General features: G+C 38.0%; 1 protein-coding gene across 2 annotated transcripts in view; it reads left to right on the top strand.

Moving 5' to 3' along the window:
* Positions 1-15,512, top strand: part of LOC149470057 (protein unc-13 homolog C-like) — a 434,551-nt gene that overhangs the window by 285,779 nt on the left and 133,260 nt on the right. The window lies entirely within an intron of this gene.

Below are 15,512 nucleotides of genomic sequence, written 5' to 3'. Positions count from 1 at the left end.
CCCTGTAGAAGCTGGAAATCACTTTAGCAGTCAACGTAAAATTTGGTAACACCAAATACAACCTAAAGGTATCTCCCATGTATGTAAATAAAGGGTTCATGTTTATTTCCACGGTGCCCTCAAAGTAGCATTAAAAGAATCCTCTTCTTGCTCTATGGTATTTTTTAATTTTTTTGTTCTTTGTTATATGTCCCCCATGGCAGCATGGCAGTACCCTTCTCCCCTTTTTTTCTCAATAGCTTGCCTAAAGCTGCAAAAATTGCAAAAACCTTCAATTCATTTGTAAATTTAGGTTTAATGAATTTCAATCCGCATTTGATCAAACAGATTTGCCCATTCATAAATGCGTCCAATTCAATTGGGTGGTTGGAAAGCAAAGTGCTCAACATCTATTACTATCTTTTATATTTAGGGAGGCATACTAGTTATAAAGTATAGGCAACAGACCATAGGCCCTCTATAAACTGATCTGGTTAGGGAAATTAATATCGGATTGGTATGAATTGCTGAGCTGATTTAATTGCACTGCATTATAGAAAGGTCCATGTGTCTTGGTTATTTGATCTATGGATAAGTGGAAAAAATAAGCTGGAGGAGTTAAAGATAAAGACACAACCTAAAGACTGTGTTCCTCTAACAATGGAAAATTTCTAACATCTTAGGCAGAGCCATGTCACTATATGACCCTAAATGCTGGCTATGCATGATGAGGAATGGTTTTCTAAGGTGCTGACTAACTGGTGCTAAGCATTGGCATGTAAACCTCACATTGCCGCTTACTACTACTTAGTCAGCTGGTACCACTGTATGCTTTCAAACTGGTGCTTTTTTATTTATTTTTTCATCTTATTTCAGCAAGTACATTTGAGCGTATTTCCAGACGCATATCAGATCAGTGTGGGCTGAAGAGGCATAATGTTACTATATTTTATTTAAATGGTGTTTTTGATACAAAATGAAACAGCCTAAGGAAAAGTTGCTGGTGCAGACTTATTTGCACAGCAGTTAAATTTCAGCTCAGTTACTGATTCCTCAATACCCAGACAAAATCAGATACCGTATGTAGTCTGTGTTTATTTTATCAGTTTGCATGATGTTAGGAAACCGAAGAAATGTTTTCTGCTTGGATTACACTAAAACCCTGTGCCCTGAGCCACTTTCTTCTCGACAGAGCACTGTATAAGCTATCTCTGTTCTGCCAGTAAAGTGGCTAATTAATTCTACTATTCTTCTTTGTTTTTTTTTTCGATAATTGCAGACAGCTTTAGAAAACAAAATGAATTTTGTACACTTTGATGCACTTTCTAAACCAGTGCCCAATGTGGTTTAAGAAATTTTAGGGCATTTCTCATGTTAAAGAAAAAATAATAATTGTTTCATTTTACTATATTATTAAACTGAGGAGCCAAAGCTAAGATGTAGGTGGTCAGCAGGGGAGGGCTGGAAAAGGGCCAAGTTCCTCTGGGTTGTACAATTCTTCAAATAAATTTACAAATTATTACACTCCCTGAGTCATGTCCAGTCAAATTATTTAAGGTAACTGTAAATGAAGGATAAGTGAGAGTATTTAATATAAACTGCATTAGACAGCATAGTAGTTCCTTCATTAACTTTAAATTTAATTTTAACTTTATTATTTTTTACCCCATGATGTTTAAATTTAATTTAATTTTTTTTTTTTTTGTTCATTGAATAAGCATAGCATTTTAATACACAATTGGTGTCTTTCTGTGTACCTTTAAAGTCCACATTTTTATCTCTGTTTGGCTTGGATTTAAAAATAATTGATGGATGTGGTACGAGGTTGGCTCCTATTGAATTTGTAAGGCCCCTAAAAATCTATTTCAATTTGAGGTGCAAAATGTTACCAGAATTTTGCACAAAACGACTTATTTTTTAACCAGAGTCTTTGTTAAAAAGACTTATGCTTTAGTCAAACATCTCACTGTTAGAATAAATAATAATAGTCAAAAGCAAGACTATGCTCTGGAAGGGAAAAGCTGCTAAAAATCAGCTCTGTATTAGCCAACATTTTCCAGCCCTCCACTGATGAATGCAGATACCATTTTGACGGCATGTCTTTGTATCCTAACAAACGCTAACATCGCAAGAGTATATCTTCAACTGTATAGCAAACCTTTACTTTCTAAAACTGCCTGCTTTCCTTTTCGCTATATTAATAAAACAGGTATTTATTAATATATTAACAAAAAGCACATACAATGTAGCTTTTTGTTGCAATGTGTATATTTAAGGAAAATGCACAGTAAGCATGAAAACCAAGCCTATGACAACTGAAATGTTAGCTTGCTTTCTTGGGGCTATAAAAGATAGCCTTGTAAAGATGCAGTTCATATTACTGAGCATCTTATACTGAAAATAAATAGCACAGTTTGCCTGCCTTATTTCTGTCAAATTGCTCACTTGAATTTATATGAAAACTTGGTTTGAAGCTAGCGTCTGTTCTTATTGCTGGGAGACAGGTCAGTCGCTGTCATGCAATGTTATGATTTTGTCTTGGATGGAAAGCGATTGAGGGGAATGCTTCGAGTCAGTCTTTTTTAGAACTAAAATCAGACTCTTGTTATCTATATCTGAAAGCTGTAGTAAACAAATTATATTCCTAAGGTTCATTTCGTTTTCAGAAAATACTGGCTGTGGTCATCAAATAAAACTTGATTGACAGCCTAAATCTCTGGAAGACACCCTGTTACTGAACTAATTCTCTAATGTCAGCCTAGGGCCATGATGTCTAATGTGTTAATGAAACTTAACCACTTATTTGGGCTGAGGTTGCCTATATAGAGACTGCTCTCTGATATGTTCAGAGATTCATAGTGTATAGGGTGCTCATACAGGATGCCTTGAACGGTATAACCTTAAGGTTTAAATTGCTCATAATGAAACACCAGAGGGGCCCAGTATTGATAAAGCAAAAACTTTATTTTAAAGCATATGTCAAGTCAAACATTTATTTTTAGTTTTGGATGGAGTGGGGAGAAATTAGAACCTCTGTCAGGTTTTTACTGCTATCTTTTTTAGAGAGATTTTTCTTAGCCTAGTATCCAGGTGATAACAGTCAGGAAGTTAGATAAAATATATCTAATAGGGCCCCCAATATTAGTAAAATCTCAGCAGAGGTTCTAACCCTTCCCCACTCTAACCAAAAAGGAAAAAACTAATCTCCTACTTATGTTATTATGTCTTTAAACATATGCCGCAATGTGCACAGGGTTAAATGTATTTGGAAAAGAAGGGTTATAATAAATATAATACTTTTAGTGGAAACCAGTGGGAACAACCTAACTTAACAGCTTGGATCACTGATCTGCAAGACATAAAAACAAAGGGACAAGATTGGAGTGACCATATGCAACAAAACTATTTAATATTAATATTTCAGATATTTATATAGCGCTGTCAATTTACACAGCACTTTACATATATATTGTACATTCACATCAGTCCCTGCCCTCAAGGATCTTACAGTCTAAAATCCCTAACTCACATTCACACATACTAGTGCCAATTTAGATAGGATCCAGTTAACCTTCCAGTATGTCTTAGGAGTGTGGAAGGAAACTGGAGTACACAAAGGAAACCTATGCAGACATAGGGAGAACATGCAAACTCCAGCCAGCTAGTGCTAGTGGGATTTGAACCGGCAACCCCAGTGCTGCCAGGAGGAAGTGCTAACCACTAAGACAATTAATTGTTTACAAACTTTTATACACTCACTTTGTTTAAAGTACTACTATCCTTATTCTTCAAAAATAATCCACACACATCCACTGCTTAACTGCTTAATGACTCTGTAATATATTTTTCATGAAAAGGTTTCTTACTGTATTTTTTTTTTCTGCCTCCATGTAACCTCGGCTTTTCCCCCTCATTACACATTAGTTGCAGTTATCTGCACTGCACTCTGCACACTATAAATCTCATCCATATAAGAAGTGAGCAAGGAGGGTGGCTATGTTTCTCCGTACAATGGGACCATGGAGAATTAACATAGCTGCCCTCTAACAGGAAGTCAGATTATAGCAGCAAAAAAAAAAAATTTCTTGATGTTTTAAGGACAAAAAAGGGACTTGATTTCAGAATACATATAGAATAGAATTTTCTTTTTTTAAATAATGATATAGTCACTTTAAATAATGCTATACTCAAACAATATTTATCCCACATACTACAATATATGTTACCCCAACCACCATGCCAGGTAATCTCTGTTTAGTCCTGTACTATAAGTAGTTAGTCCTGTACTATAAGTCTATGGGAAATTTACTAACACCCTATCCTTATAGATTAAGTGCCAGTCACAAATCCTAGAAATATATTGTATCAAGACAGAGTGAGAAAATAGAGACACCAAAGTGATAATACTCTATTCTCCCCCCTCACCCCCCACTTTCCTTTTAATGGTGAGGTGGCCTTCAGTCGGTCGGTTCACCCATTTTTTTTTTGGTAGATGCACTGTTTTTGTATCTATCCCTGGGAGCTCTGTTGGTGATATTTCTTCTCTCAAGTCCCTGGATCATCACATCTACTTTGGCCTTTGTGAGAGGGCTCTGCTTTCCTTGTATACATGGTTTATAATATGGAAAATGCAATAAGAGGTGATGGAACACACACATTTTCCAGGTAAAGAACATAAAAAATTACGCCAGCAATATAGTATCTCACAGTTGAAGTATAAAAAAAGCAAGGGTTTGTGCCAGGAAAAAAATAGATAGAGAGACCATTTAATTTATCAACATTAGGAGTAAGGAATTCAAGGGTCATTTATTCTTGTTAATCCCTATTTAACTGAAAACTGCTTGATCAGTTTTGCATAAATTCAGCTTTTTGGTTATAGGACATATAGAATAAATATATTTCCTGTTTTACTGTTACATATCTCTTGTTGTAGTAGTGCAGGGAGGGGCAGCCTGTAAACATTAACATACTACATAATAAATCATTTCCATCCTTTTGTATAGATCTCACAAATTATTTCCAAGAACATTCTTTCATGTTGCTCTACCACAGGCCATTCTTTTTTTTTTTTTTTTTTTTTTTTTTTAGTATTGATACATAAATGTCAATAAATTCAAATATTAATTTATGTCTGGCAGCCAGGGAAGTGCTGCAGGAACAAATTAATAAACCGTAGTCACTTACAAAGTCATGCAAGTGTAGACATTATATTATACTGAAAAGAGTAAATGGGATTATTCTGATAAAAGCAACCAATATCATAACCCAGACTAATATATATATGCATACCCATATGTCTGTAAGCAAGGGTAAGATGGATTTTTGTGAATCCATCTTGCCCTTGGGGAAAGGAGCCCAGAAGTATCAATTAAAGAGCCCATTACTTTCAAGTGAGTAAAAGCCAGAGTGGAAGATTTGTCATTCCTGCACCAGAGGGATGCAGTGATAAACCTTTTTAGCCTGTAATAGTGCAGTGATTAAACCATGCCAGCTTGTTTCTGCAGTTCACTGTCCTTGATCATCTCGACAAGTTCCTTGTAACAATATTACAATGAATCTTGACATGAGGTAATACATCTACAAAGCCCTTTTATTTTACAATACTAAAAAGTAATGTTTATCAAGTGAAGAATGAGCAAAAGAACAGTATTTCTTAAAATGTTCAAAGTTAAAAGAGAATTTTTTAAAGACTAAAATTCTTTGAAAGATGCTAGATTCTTTGTTGTTATAGATGCTTTCACTCCCGTTAAAGAAGCCCTGCTGCCTATAACTAATAGGATGGAAAAAATGTATATCTTAGCTACATAAAATGAAAGATGAGATCATTTTTTTATCAAATTTCCCTCATACCTAGAACCTATTTTACTAGAAAGCTGAACTACCGAACAAACAGTTGCCTAAAGTGCTACTAAACCCAGGACCCTGCATTCACTATATTTGGTCTCCCACAGTACACAGAGCATGGAAACGCAATTATTTTAGTAAATATAAACTGCTAAATACCTTTTCTCAGTTAGAGCAGTCCGGTGACTTCTATCAGTGCCCAGCTGAGCACTGATTAATCTTGTAGTTGAAGTTTTCATTCTCCTCTTACTGTCCTATGAGGCTGCATGACCCTCTGTCTGGACAGAATTGATTGGCCCCGTGCTGATCACATGCTCTCTTCCCCCCAAAAAAAAAACTCTCTAGCAATACACAGCAAACTGAACAAGTGCAGAGTGTCTCCTAGGGCTCTGTACTAAGACAGAGGGATTGAGGACTGTGGAAGATGAGGAGGATCAGAGAAGACAGGATCAAACAGCCTTTTTCATTATGTGGAGGATTAACCACTTAGGTTCCACAGTGAGCATAACAAGCATGCTTTACTGCATATACAGACTGATTTTACTGTTATGGGTTTAGTAACACTTTATTATTAATAATAATAATAAGAAGAAGAATACTTTATAGCCAGTCATTTAAATATATGAAACTGCTACATTTTATTTATGAATTTTCAGAGCTGTATATGAGCATACCCCCCTAAACATACACACATATATGAATACATATTGGCTGTAATTAGTTGAGGTACATTATCAGTTCTTTAAAACTATGGAAGGGTCAAACAACTGCTGGCTGCAATTGTTCTTTTGCCGAAGCATTTTGCAGAAGTGTCTCCACCAACAGCCTGCACCAAAGCAGCCAGTTAACTTATTCCTATCATTTTTGCATATTATAAAAGGAGTTTCTAATAAATTGCTTTGGGGTAACACAGTCATAAATGTAACCTAGAGTGTTTCAATGAGATACTTGGGCTGATTTACTAAAGTGGTTGAGAAGATTCTCAGCTAATTTAGCACAATAAATTGTGTTAATATTCACTTTAATTATCCATTAATGAGAAAAGCAGATATCTGTACACTTTGTATACCCAATCATGTGCAGTTTTTTTCACATGATTGAATAAATGAAGTGATTATTCACACATTTTTTTCAGTAAAGATTCTCTACTTTTTGAGTAAATCTGCCTCACTTCCTCTACCCACATTCAGTGCTTTAATATGTGGGAATGTCTTCATTATTTATAAACGTGCCAACCTTTTCAATTGACTCAGTAACTGGTGCTCCAAGCTCTTCTATAAGCTACTGTTTTAATACTTTCTTACTTAAGTGTCCTTTAAGATATTTGCCACTATTTTAGAATATCCAGTGTTACTGAATGGAAGCTAATGCTTTAAAGTAGATGTTAACAAAATGTTTGACATTTGGTTTGTTTAGTAAAGCATTGTGCATCATATACAATCGTCATTTTATTTTTAGCAAAGTAATTATTTTCTAATTTTTTTCACCCCCAATGTTGCATCTTAGTGCTGCTGAAGACCAGCAGCCTCTTTACAGTCTCTTGCTTTTTACATACATGCACCCTAGTGTTGACATCATGGCGTTTCTTTGATCATGCTTAGTGATAGTTATAGAAGTGGACCATGCCCATTTAATGTGTTGAAACAGCTACTTGTAATCTCCATTGGAAACCTGTATAAAAGGGTGACAATGCAGGAACTCAATTGGAAGAAAGGAAAAAAAACATTGTGAGTCTATAATAGATTGTGAAATGACACTAACATGTTAAAAATGATTGGATATTTTTTGGCATTGGGTTTAAAAACTCTCCAAGTCATCACCTTTTCCGGAACAGGATGTTGGCTAAAAATTATTAGCCAAAGTGGCTTTCTGTAAAAATAAAACTAGGTAAAAATGTTCAGGAAAATCCCCATATGAAGAAAAAACACTTTATTTTGGATATGTTCTACAGATGTATGATGTTTTTTTTAAATCCCCATATACTCCCAGATCACATGTTCCACTTCTCGTGCCTTAATCCTGGTGATGATTATTTTATTTGTAATAGCATAACAGCACTAGGGATGAGCTTAGTGTTCGATTTGAACACAGGTTCTGACCGAGCCTTGGCATTCAGATGAACAATTACCTGTTAAGCAGTGGCTGTACATCATACTATTACTACATAACCATTATATATAACAGCTTCCTGCTGTCAATGAGTGTTAAAGATGCCACTGAGGTCACCGGCCTCATTAACTTACATGGGCAGGAATCCTCTGGTCATTTAAGCAAAGGGTGGAGATAGTTTTTAAAAAACAGTGCAGGGGTTCCTCCTATTATTCATACCAAACCCTTTAGGTCCTCCTGTAAATGGTACACCAAATGCTCTGCATTTGGTATGTATTTTAAGGGAAACTCCATGCAAAAATATAAAAGTCTGATTTCCCCCCCCCCCCCCCCCCCAAAACGCACACCAGAAGCCATACCCAAGCATGCAGCCTGGCAGAAAAGGAGGGTGCAAGCATCTGTAACCTCCTCCTGAACCCAACCAGGCCACATGCTTAACAGGGGAGGGTACCTTGCTAGGGGGACAGTGTTGATGAGGACAAGGGACAAGGGTCTCTTCCACACAGCCCAGGTCCAATGGTTGTGGGAGTATGCGGGTGAGGGGCTTATCAGTATCCAGACACTGCCTTTAACAATGAGGGGCAAACATTATACAGGTCCACACACATGAGTAAGAAGTACATTGTACCTCTACACATTTACAAAAAAAAAGAAAATATAAACAAAATTATGTTTGCTGACCTCCTGAAGGAAAAAACCCACTGATCCCTGACACTTGTCTGTTCACTTTGCTTCACTCCTACCGGATAATGGGTCCGGTGGATGATGTATTATTAACAAAGAGGTGACATCTCTCAAGTGATGTTATTTGCTATACTGTATATGGTTGTGGGCAAAGATGCCCTTGCCCTCATCATGGGGACAAGGTGCTTTGCCAGGCAGGTCCCAGGCAAGGTACCCCCACATGCTGAAGTCATAGGGTCTGGTATGTTTTAAGGGGGGGTGGGTCCACATGCTTGTCTTCCCCTTTCCTGTCTGTCACACTGCATGCTCAGATACATAGTGGTCAGGAGTGTTTTTTTTGGGGGGGAGAATCTCATGCTTTTTTAAATTTTTCATGGGGTTCCACCTCAAAATCCATACCAGACCCATAGGAGAATTTGGGGAGGGGAATCCCAAGTGACCAGGTGGCGAAACCACCGGCTGGCTGGAGAGCCGAATAAAGCCAGAATCGGCTTTGATCGCCTCCCCTTTATTGTAAGCTGGAAGTGACAACCTGACATCACTTCTGGTTTACTTGAAAATTTTCAGAACCATTTGTAAAAAACTGAAAGTGTTCTGAAACACTGATCTTGGTGTTTTGAATGCTTTTAACTGCAGAGGAGGAATTTGGGGTCTCCTAGATAGATTCCTCCATAAAAATACCTGTCACGGGTCTATTGCTGTGTCAGGGGATACTTACATTCCTTGTGAGAGCAATAAAAGTGATCCAAAAAAAAAATTGAAAGTGACAGTGTAAAAAAAATTCAAAAAAAAAAATTAGTGTCCCCGCCCTCTGTGCAGGCATGCAAAGGTGACCGCACACATCAGTCCTGCATGCACGCAAACAGCAATTGCCTCACACATGGAAGGTATCGCCGTGGTCACCAGATTATGGGCAGTAATTCTAGCACTAGACCTCCTCTGTAAATCTAAAGTGGTAACCTGTAAAGGCTTTTAAAGCATCACTTATGAATAGTAAAATTTTGTGCCCTTTGTCACCATTTTCTGGGAGTGCGCAATTTTAATTTATTTACTTGGCATAACATCTTTTATATTTTTCAAAGAATTGGGATATGTATTGTGTTTTTTTGCAATAAAATTCATAAAAGTGTATTTTTTCCCAAAACTTGCATTGAAAAAATGCAAATACAGTGTGACATAAAAAATGCAAAAAACACCAGTTTATTCTAGAGCCTCTGCTTTAAAATATATATATATGTAATGTTTGGGCATTTTCTAGCAAAATATACTGATTTTAAAATGTAAACAAAAAGTGCCAGAAATGGCTCTGGGCTGGAGCGGATATAGGGGTTCATAAACTTGGAAGCCCAATAGTAAGCCTAGTCTTTGCTATCACTGACATTCATGGTTCATTACAAATGACCTCAGTATTCCAACCTCATCCACTAAGAACAACTTTTCACAGTATCTTCTTGTAATGAGCATTTAGAGTGAAAACAACATTCAAATCAGTTATGCAACAGAAATTGTAGCACAAAACAAGAAGCTAACATAACAGTATAAGTTCACTTCAGGCAACGTTTGCATTTTGGATAAACACTTATTTGCAAGGAAAAGTATTTTGTAAATGTGCACAAAAATAATTTACAATCCATTATTAAAAACTTTAATGGCATCTAACCCATGCCTATCTATTTCCCATTAACATGCTAAGGCCACAGTCAAGTCCTATGCTAAATCTAATTATTGTTATTAGTTATTGCTCTGGATGTGTAGAGGATAGCTAAGCAGAAAAATACACAGGGAAATGTTAAGATGAATATAAATATCACATTCAAGCTTGTAGATATGGATAAATGTGATATACATTTCCAAGTAAGGTAGGCAACTAATACTTTTGTTATTGTTTATATGTCTTCTAACTAAAACTGGTATAATCTCATTATCCACTGGCTGATCCCATTAAACCCATCATAATCACAGTAGGTAGGTAGCTCGGCTGTGAGTAGATCAGTGGGCATACTCACTGGCTTTGCCCACTTTGGATCTCTGCAGCTTCAGCCCAATGCTAGGTCTTCAGCCTTGACAGCATGGGGCAGCTCCTGGTCCTTCTTCATCCTCAGTGCTACACCTTGGGGGGGAGGATGATCCTGAGCACTGAAGAGTAAGGGCAGATCCGGCGGAGCTCTACTGGTCCTCACATCCCCAGGATTCTTTCCTGGAGAGGAAAGGGAGGACAGGGAGATGGGGACACTGGTGCTGCTGGGGAGAAAGCACACCTGGGATGACCACCATCCTTGGGAGCCAAGCTGGGCTGGGGGTGGTGGGGGAGGCAGCGAGGTGAACTTGGGCGAGGAGCGCTGGCTGTGAGATTACACTGAGCAGCCAGGAATGGAGGGAAGGAGAGTGAAGGGATCATCCCCCACTGGTCTCATGATCTTGCCTCCCCTGCCTGAGGAGAGAGTGAGAGAGAGACTAGCTGCTGCTCTGGCGATCACTGTGCTGTTATTGTCACTGACCTGCTGCAGACTCACACAATGCAGGTTGCTCTGGGTGACCAGTCCAGCCAGCGCTGTGCAGTAAACTCTGACACCTCCAGCTAACTTCAGGACTCGCTGACTTGATCACCCCTGTGGCGGGGATTGTGGCCCCGCTCCTTTGCTGAGCTCTCCAGGAGGAGAAGTGTCCACAGCGGCTGCTGCAGCCCTCATCCTCATGGCTCCACTATCCCATCCCTCATTGTGGCCAGCACATGAGTTTTCTCCCAGCGCTGTATCAGCTGCTGGTAGGATTCCATTGCTCCCTGCCTCTGTCTGGCTTAACCTCCTCTTTTCTGCATGGTAATCCATGGGCACCTCCAGGGGCAGACTGAGCCTCTCATAGGGCCCCTTACTGACCCCGGGCGCTCGGGCAATGCCCGAGAGCCAGAATGGTCAGTCCGCCCCTGGCCAGGGCCCCACTGGTTCTAGACCAAAACTTCAGGAGTTGTGAAAGGTTAAATACATGTAAACTCAGTCTCTAAAATCTCATGGAACAATAATGCAATAAAGGTCATTTTCAAGTTTGCAGCTTTAAATAAAACCCAGTGACTATGCCATAGAGGTTCTTGTTCAAGCACTTTGATATAATCTTACTCCCTGTTCCTGTCTCTCGATTGTGCTTCCGTGTTGTCACCTTATCACATTGGTTTCCGAAGGAACCTGCAAGTGACCATTCCAACACACATTACATAGGCATGAGGAATTCCAATACAGCCATTGCTGTAGTACATGCATGTAGACAGAGGTTGGCTGCTAAGAGAATGCTGTGGATCAGCAACACTGAAATGCAGCAAAGGATATAAAGTTGAAAACAAGTATTTTATATTTATAAAATATGAGTTGGTGATAATGCATGCTGCTTTGGCAAACTAGATGTCATTGAGTTAGGGTTGGCCCCTACGTTCAATTTCAAAGACATGATTCTTTTTTCAACATTATTGGCTATGTAACTATTTACCAAATATGCATTTTGAATGACTATAATACAGCATAATATGAATACATTTTTGTATAATCTTCTGTATGGGAAAGGACACTGGCAAAGGTCTTCATAGATTTGCTCCTTTCTACAGGAGAGATCAAAAGCCTCATCATAAAAAGCCCCATCAAAAAATGAGGTATGTAAGCTGTTTGAAGAGGCAAAAATGGAAGTTGCTGGGGCCAGTATAAAACAAGCAATAAAGAAGGACGGTGCACATGGGCAGGGGCTCCGTGAGACATCATTTATATCCATAATGACACAATTGCTAAACACTGTAGCCATTTCAGAAAACTGCTTTATACTTAAAAAAAAAAAAAAAAAAAAACCCTCATATTTAAAGGGGTCAGCATTGCTGGACAGAAGCACATGTCCAAGTCTGAAAGTTTTATGGGGCCATGTCACTTATAGTCATTTACTTGTTGCTGTTATTCCAAAAATTTGAAGTGCAGAAGCTGAGCCATGTTAAGAGCTAGTTATCCAATGCAGATGCTGATGATCTAAGCACACCAAAAATTTGTTGCTGTATAGGCAAGCATTTTAGGCAGCTATAGAAGCAACTCTATGAAGTTGATTTGCTTAAAGTGTTACTAAACCCACAACAGTAAAATCAGTCTGTATATGCAGTAAAACATGCTTGATATACTCACTGTGGAACCTAAGGAGTTAATCCTCTGCATTGTGTAAAAATGCTGTTTTATCCTGACTTCTCTGATCTTCCCCTTCTTCCCGTGTCCCCCTCTTATCTCCTGATAAGACATATTTGTGGAGTCACTCTGCAAATGCTCAGTTTGGTGTGTGTTGCTAGAGAGGGTTTTTTTTTTCCTTGGGAGAGTGCATGTGATCAGCACAGGGCCAATCAGCACTGTCCCGACAGAGGTCAGGTGTTCTGCATCCTTCTAGAGCAAAATGAAAACTCTTGCTATAAGCTTTAACCAGTGCTCTGCTGGACACTGCTGATGAGAAAATGTATTTAGCAGTTTATGTTTACTAAAATAATTATTTTTCTTAAAGTGTTACTAAACCTAGGACTCTGCATTTACTCTATCTGGTCTCGCACAGTACATAGAAATTCAAACTGTTTGCTTTGCAAGGGAGTTTTCCTCACAACTTACTAAATGAGGTGTTCTGTTGGCTTCCATCATCCAATCATGTGCAAGAAAACATGCTGTTTTTTTTTTTAACTTGTATGTAATTGGAACTTTGCAAACTGATATTTCAGCACATTCAAGTTATGGGACAAATTCTCTTGCAAAGTGAGCAGCCTATTTATCTTTAGGAAATCATCCCCTATGACTAGCAATACATCACCAGAGAAAATGGTGAAAGAGCTTTTCACGTGCTAAAATTCCTTGCTACAAGCAGGGGCGGACTGACCATTTGGAAACACGGGCACTGCTCGAGGGCCCGGGGTCTGTAGGGGCCCCATGAGATGCCCCTGGTACCTTTTTCATAGGCTTTTTTGAGTTTGGGCAAGGACACAGGGGCCCCATGATCCCCTATTGCCCAGGGGCCCCATGAGTTGTCAGTCCGCCCCTGGCTACAATTATGCTAGCATGGCATGTCCCTTAAGCTGACCGACCATATACGTGTAGATTTTTGGACAAGAACATTTGTAAGAAAAGTAGTACGAACATTCGATGAATGGAAAAATGTCGTTCGAAAATGGTCTTTTGCTTTTAACATTTGACTTTAAAATGAATGTTATTTCTGAACGATAACCACATACATTGGCCAGAAATTTGTTTGAGAAAAGTTTTCCTTCGAGCCCCTTTGAATTTTCCCATCACTGCTGTCAAAAATGAACATCGATTTGACCCCACTAACGATTAGAAAATCAAACGAATATTCTTGAAACGAAAATTCTGGAACATAAATCTACACGTGTACAGCCAGCTTTAGTCTTCGACAATAAAACAAGGCAGAAAAAACAAAAATGCAAAGAGCAGTTTCCATAGAAACAAACGAACCAATATCAATCCACTACTGTACTACTAGCTTTAGTAAATTGTGATTGTTTTGTTATGGGTGACTGGAGTTCTCTCCTTGCGCTCTGCACTGAATAAACCATATTATGCTCCAGCCTGCTGTTGCTGTGTGCTTGATACATTGCAAAATAAGAGCGCTGAACTCTTGTGGTGCTTTCTAAATTACAGCATCCTGGAAACCATTTAGACATACAGCAATATAATACAATAAATGTTATTCTTTCAGGTTGCACATGTCATTTGAACTTAACTGATGTACCGTATATATTAAATGACTGGGTGCCTATACTGTATATAGATATCAAATATTAGCTGGTATTTTGTGTTGAACAGAATATAGGTCACACCAAATTTTACAAAACCCAGCTTCCTAGATTCACTGCTCTGCCAAGACGATGCTTTTTCACTGCCTGCACAGTAATTTACAAATTAAGGATGCTGAATAGACATTTTTTTTCCTTTTAATACATTCATCATACCTCAGCCCCTAAATATTTCATAATATTGGGAATTATAACAATCTACATATTTTTAATTTTTCCAAGAAACCAATTAAACTGACTTTTAAATTTAGAGGTGTTAATTGCTTGCATAGTGCAGTCTAGCTACAGATTATTGTCCAGGGTGCAATGCTCCTTTAAGCCTACAGCCAAGCCATTCACTATGTTAAGTACTGAATGTGGGGTGGATAAACCAATATTTCATTAATCCATAAAATAGGCTCTGCTCTGAAAATGATGAAACAGTGCTAGTAAAGTGAAATCTCTGTAGATTGCTTGCCACAAATGATACTGACATTAATTCGATGATTTAAAACAAGTAAATGGCCATGTTGAATGCTGTCTAATCTAGAAGTGAGCAATCATTAACAAAATTAATTTTGTATAAACTTTACCATCTATTACTTTCACTCTCTCAATTCCTAAAGGCCCCATGCTGTAGCATTTTGCGTAGGCTGAATTTAATATTGGAACATTTATTCTAAAATCCCATTGTTGAAAATTTGGAAATACTGTGAACAGCTCATACACTATTTAACCCGCTTACTGACAGCCAAAATTAAAAAATGGGAAAAAAAAGCATTAAGTCTAGACAAAATAAACTGTAGAAACACTAATACACTATGCACATTTTATAACCTGCTTAACAAACTGATCTTTCACATTAACTTTGAGCCTAAAATCAATTGATTGTCCCTTTTAACATTCAGTAACTTGTACAGCCTGTTATTTCAATACAATCCCTTGGTTACTACTAACTACAAGTCAAGTCAATGGCAATTATCATGGGATCACAGTGTACTAGCTTTATCAGACTTTCAACAAGATTTCCTTGTGTTTTGTCACTGAACTGTTTCCCAATTTACACTTCTCAAAAGAAAAAAAAATCTTTTCACAATAATTAATGGAT

Source organism: Staurois parvus, unplaced genomic scaffold, assembly GCF_062004578.1.
Source record: "Staurois parvus isolate SC_StPar_1 unplaced genomic scaffold, SC_StPar_1.0 ptg000054l, whole genome shotgun sequence".
In the NCBI taxonomy this organism is placed as follows: Eukaryota; Metazoa; Chordata; class Amphibia; order Anura; family Ranidae; genus Staurois; species Staurois parvus.
The sequence above is the reverse complement of the archived record's forward strand: the minus strand, read 5'-3'. Positions and strand labels throughout refer to the sequence as shown.